A 6,000-nucleotide genomic window follows, 5' to 3' on the forward strand; every position below is an offset into this window, starting at 1 on the left:
GGGAAATACTACAAATAGAAAAATTTCACTCCAAACAGCTATTTCCTTTTATCTTTTCTAAAAGGAAGAAAAAGCACATTCCAGGATGTAAGACAACAGGAGCTTCCTGTGGTGGTCCTGGAAATAGAGTAGGATCTCTAGTCCTACGCCGGGTAGATGCATGCATGCTATACCTGTGCTACGGGCCACAGTGATGCAGGGAACTATACACGCTGGCTTAGGTAACAGCCCAACTCCATCAGCCCTCAGAGAGCAGATGAAATTACTCTACAACCACAAACCCAGGGTTAGGCAGTGACAATTCTGCCTCCTACCCTTACCTGAAGAAKCTAATGAGGAGCTACAGCTGAAGTGGAAGAGTTCAGGTGCAAATCGCAACTCATCCCAGCCAGTGCTGCTGGGCACTGCCGTGAACTAGGCATGGGGGCTCAGATGTGAACTGCCATCCCTAAGCAATGGGATACCATTAGCAATTGTGGCAATTCCCAAACGCCAGCCATGCCTGCGCTTCCAGACCCTCTCATGGACCACAGCAAAAGAAGGGAAGGCCATCTTGCTGCTTACTAGCACTGCTGGGATAATCCTGCCCAAAACAGGCAGCTCAGAAACAGCAAGAGTGGGTCATAAGGTAATTTAATTGCATTCAAGAACATAAGCATTTAAGAAGTGCTGCATACCCCCATGAGAGGCAGAGATCTTGCTCCAAGCTTCAAAACTGCTGGTATATATAGCTAATATAGCTATTTTCTGCATGAGTATTTTGCTTTGTGTTCAGCAGATGCTGCCCAAGAACAGGCCAAGCCACTTCCAGCTGTTACAGCATTGTACGTAGCTCAAACCAGCCCTCAAACACATGAAAATCATGAGATTTGATTAATAGTTAAATGATAGGTTGAGTTTCTCTTCTTTTGACTGAAAGATTGTGCTCTCTTCTTTCATTTCAGTAAAACCAAAGAGAAAAGCTGGAGAAGGATTTTACTTCTTTGATAAAAAGGATACTTCATTAAAAAAACTACACCACAGCAAAACAAATGCAAGTATCTCCTCATGTGCTCCAATTCCCACAATTATGAGGCTCTACCTCTAAACCATAAGGACACGTGTTAACTATGCAATCTGAATTAAAGATGCTTGTCCACTAATTACCTACAAATTCCATAGTCCCCAAACTTTTAAAAATATTTACAAGATATAGAGTAATGCGAGGCACATCAGATGAGCCCAAGCTGGCAACTGCCAACAAATAAATGGCTGCTCCCTTTTTACCTCTCCCTTGTAAGTTGCCATTCCCTCTATTCCATTTCTATTTGTTTGCTCGTTTCCCTAACTCAGCTCTTTAAAGCATTTAAATATCTTTGTTAAAGTAGAACTAAAATTTAACACCCCATGTACTTTTTCAGAACAGCAAACTACCTGAGAAACACCACAGTGAGCAAAGCCACCATGAGCATGAGAACTGTCCCTGCAGAGCGACAAACCTCCATCTGCCAGCACACAAACCACACAGCAGGACCGTGCTGCAGACCCAGCAGAGGTGCTCAGTACAAGCACTAATCAAACCTGCCTCCTAACAAACACCGGTTGTATCTAGCTCACGCTCCGAGAGCGGAGAATTTATGTTTCACCGTTAGGCTCGATAATGTTGAAGGTCTTTTCCAACCACAATTGTTTTATGTTGGCATGGCCCATCAAGCCACATCAAGCCAGGCCTTTCCTCCAGCAGCTGCACAGGCTTATCACCTTGGGGGCTATTCGTGCAGCACCTGCACTCTGTACATGGGCATGGAAACATCCTCGCTGCAGCTGGCAGCGCTGCGTCCCCAGCACAGCACATCTTCCTCGCCTGCTCAAGGTGCTGGGAAGAACAGGGAGGACCAGAGGCAGCACTCRCGCTCCACCAGTGAAGCGCAAGCGAGGGCTAGAGGTTACCCCAACTAAAAGCCCACATTGCGAAGGCACAGCCCCGCGCACCCGGAATGGAAAAGGCTGCTTCCCAGCATGAACAGATGCAGGTAAGTTCAGTTACAACAGGTCTGAACAAGAACTACCCTTTTTCCAGTTCCTCTAATTTTAACCATTATTTCCAGTTCTCACGTTTAATGCACTTACTGCTCCTTGCAAACACAGCAGCTGTGAAACTATTCCTTACTACTAGTATCCATTAAAATTCTAGAACTTCTAGTGATCCCAGAAAAGATGACTTTCTGCAAATATTCCAAACCAAAATACCCACAGAGCATAAAAACATATTTGACAACAGGATAATCACCATGGCAACCACCTTTCAGGAAAATCACGGACAACATATCTAGCAAAAAAAAAAATCAAAACAGGCTGACAAGGAATTTAAGGGAGACCAACCACTTCATGCAGATTTGAAAAGTCACAAGTTTATCTCTGAGGATAATGTAACTAAATCTCCGTAGAATTCTAATTGTAACTGGTCACACAAGCTGCACCAACCACACAACCATTTGTCACAACCTCTCAGTGCCCTGTGACATTCTCTGAAAACTTTCATTAACTTTCAGAGCAGCTTAAGAACCACATTTCTTCAGTGCACACAATTCAGCTTTCAGATCATTTCTTATTACAAAGAAAACTGTACCTTACTCATTCTTTAACATTTCACACATGAATACTCACTTTTATTTCTGATACACATTCATTATTAAAAAAGTAAAGTTATTTCAAGAAATCCTTAAAAGCCTTTGCAATCAAGGACAAACTTCATCTAGTTATTGTTAAAAATTTTCAGACAAATTTACTCAAACAATTGTTCAATTAGTTTTCTGAAAAAACTAATTTCTGAAAAAACTACCTTTTGGGGAAGGGGAAGTTCTGGTGTTTCTCCAGTTTTCCTGAAACTGCCATTCCCTGTGTCTTCTGCCCCTGCCAGCTCTGTATACTACCAAAAACAAAAGCAATTCCCACATGGACCGAGGCAGCAAGTTGCTGCCCTGGGGCTCGCCCAGCTCGCAGGAGGGAGGCGAGCACATCAGGGGCAACGGCCCCGCTCTCGGCCCACTGCGGACACTGCCCGTTCTCCCTTCCTGCCACAGCTGTGGTAACTTCAGAGCTGAGAGCAGGCAGGTAAAGCCAGGGCCCTCCAGGAGCGTCTGAATCACAGCTCCAGGAAGGTGCCTCCTAACACACGCTGCCGCCAAGGCCCAGCACTCGCTGCTGTGCTTAAGAAGCTTAGGAGAGTCAGCAGATGTATCAATACATACCAGCTTCTTCCTAGTCGGAGACGAAATTAGCTGATCCCCTCATTCCAGGCTTGCAATTTGATATGAAAATACAACTAAAAATCTTAAGGTATAATGCAACTGAGCAAGCTACTGGATGCTCTGAGACAAAGCGTAAAGTTTCTCCATCCTTATTAGGTGGGTGGGACAAAGTTCCATAGATTGTCAAAAAGCAAGGACCCAGTTCTGAAAGTTTTGTTAACACTGTGGGCAGGTTGCTCTCTGAATCAGTATGTTCCCATCTCCTTAGCAGGCATTTCAAAGCTAAAAGGCTTAAATTTGAAACAAACCAAACTTGCAGCAAAAGATCACAGCACTATGATGTGATTATAGGAACATATGCAAGATCACTTCTGTCCCTCATTAGTCTCTCCAATTCAAGGCACACATCTTCTGATGCTGTCCACTTTCTTCTGCTAAAGAAATCTCCACTGCCTCACAGAGGCATTTCAATGACAATGTCATGTGAGTCAAATCCTTGGAAGAAGCTACACTGTACAGAGCCTGGCTGAATGGATGAGGGGTGAAGGCTCAGGTCATACAACACAGTTCCTCTTCTGAAAGAAAACTCCTGAATATTCCTAGAGCAGGTTCAACCAAGGCCAACACTCACACGATGCCAGCTGGATACTCTGGTGCTCGAAATATCCTGCTGTGCAGGTGCATACTCCATGAATCTACAACACGACCCTTAGTTTTAGCAATTTGTATCTAAAATATGCTAGAGTTCTCTCCCTCATATAACACTTTCCCACCTTGCCTCCTTTCTTCCCCAATGTGCAAACATAGATGTAGCTTAAAGCAAAGGTGGAGCCTGGCTTCAAGAATTTATGTTCTTTTCTGACTTCACAGCTTTACAAGGCTTCGTTACTTGCCACTCTTAGGCAGATTTTGTAAAGTTTCACCACCCAAATCAGCACATTTATTCCCAATTTCAACAACACACTTCAAATACCAATTTCTTTTAAGTGGTAGTAGACATACATACCTCAATTACTCAGGCTAATTTGTCTCTTTGCATAGATATGCTCACAGTTATAATCCAAACATCCTCAGTAGAGACAGAATTTTTAAAAATATTAAGAATCATGAATTCCATAGGAAATGGGTCAGTTGGGTAGGGGGGAGATGCAATTTGCAAGTCTTCTACATTTGTAGACAGCTGCAGTCAGTAGCATGGATTTTCAGAACAAATCTTGGCAACAAAGCTTCCTCATACAGGAGAAAAACCTGCCAAAATGAACAAGCAGAGTAAGAAACACCATTAATCTCTGATCAACAAACACCAGCACAGGCCGATACTTTAAGTCGCACACAAAGGATTATCTGTTATTTGGAGTGCTGGGTTGCTGCTAGCTTTGAGGTACTTAAAGTCAGAAGCAGCTATTGAAGTTACTTCATATTCTAAGTTCTTTAACCTAATAAAGTAGCCTGAAGAAGATTCTCTATGCATGCAAGTTATGCTTGACTGTGCAGACCATGCAACACAAAGTAATATTGCAGCATGTTCCGTTACCTGGTAAACCTTCCAACAGATGTCTTGATGTTTGTTGTAGAACCATTCAAAAATGTTTAAGCAGCTCTAACAATTGTTATTTTCAGTCATTACATAAAAAGAACAAAGATGTAGTAAAAATTGCTCATTCCCACGGCTTGCCATAGAAACAAGCCATTTTCTAGACACATTAAACGACACTTTAGCAATGTCTGTTCTTGCTAACTAATTCAATAATCGAGTCTTGTTGCATTTCCTGCAAACAAGGACATTCCCAGGAGTAAGGAATATGGGACCCGAATTCATCTTTCCAAATAACCTCTTAACATTCTACCTCCATAGACCCTTTTGCCAACCAGTCGGAATCACAAGTCAAGATTTCATCTGCTGTCCAAAGCGAAGACTGGCCGAAAGGGCAGTGGTAGTCAGACACAGCACGGACACGAAGCAGTGCAAGAGGAACTCCTGCACTGTACGAGCCAACACTTATGGGTTTCAATTTTACTTCTGAACTTTTCCAATTCAAGTGCAAATCATTAGGGTGTAAACTCTTACTGGCTCAGGCTGCCTGGCTTTCCCACAGCGCACCAGAATTAACCTCGGTTCCCAAGCAAGGCTGCTCAGGGACATTATGGTACCATGTTGGTACATCTGTAGGAGTCGTCTTTATAGCTAAAAAGCTGCTAGCTTTGTGTCACCATAAACTGCTTGCAGCAGTACACAGCAATTTCCTTACAAATAAACAGATAAATGCCAACAACCACTACTATTTCTCCCATGCACATAAGTCACCCATCTTCTTGCCAGTCCTCCACGGACAAGCTTAGGAACTTTACAACRTGTTCACTCTGCTGCGACAACATTTACTGTCTTGACTGTTCCCAAGTATTTTAAGTATTTAAATTACTCATGTGCTAGCAATGTTGATAAATCACTTCTGGCACTTCTGCTACCTCCCACATTAGGTTTCGCTCACCTGTCTTCACGGATCTTGAGAGGCCGGTTTAACCACTGCTAAACCTGGTGCCAAGCTCCACCAAGGTGCAAACAAGAGGCCGGTCTATGCAGAGCCGTGGTACAGCCAGGCTCTGTACCGGCACCAGAACACAGCGCGTTTCTGAACGAGGCCCAACTGCAGCTGCTGAACGGGCTGTCTGAAAGCGCATTCCAGGTGTCTGGCCATCGGTGTGCGCACCGGGCCCGCACGGGCGGCCGCTCGCTGCGCGGAGCGGACCCGCGCGCCGGGCAGCCCGCGCC

At 44.1% G+C, this 6,000-nt stretch overlaps 1 protein-coding gene across 5 annotated transcripts in view; it reads right to left on the reverse strand.

Annotated features, from left to right (window-relative positions):
- Window positions 1-6,000, reverse strand: part of TMCC1 (transmembrane and coiled-coil domain family 1) — a 130,244-nt gene that overhangs the window by 76,439 nt on the left and 47,805 nt on the right. For 4 of the 5 annotated variants that reach the window (XM_026052651.1, XM_026052650.1, XM_026052655.1 and 1 more), the window contains one exon: window positions 4,237-4,478. The gene's annotated coding sequence lies outside the window, so the exon portion shown is untranslated. Of the gene's footprint in view, window positions 1-4,236; window positions 4,479-5,719; window positions 5,877-6,000 lie in introns of those variants that run through there. The other variant, XM_026052652.1, reaches the window with a different exon arrangement.

This window comes from Nothoprocta perdicaria, unplaced genomic scaffold, assembly GCF_003342845.1.
Source record: "Nothoprocta perdicaria isolate Ctin4 unplaced genomic scaffold, notPer1 scaffold_9, whole genome shotgun sequence".
Classification (NCBI taxonomy): domain Eukaryota; kingdom Metazoa; phylum Chordata; class Aves; order Tinamiformes; family Tinamidae; genus Nothoprocta; species Nothoprocta perdicaria.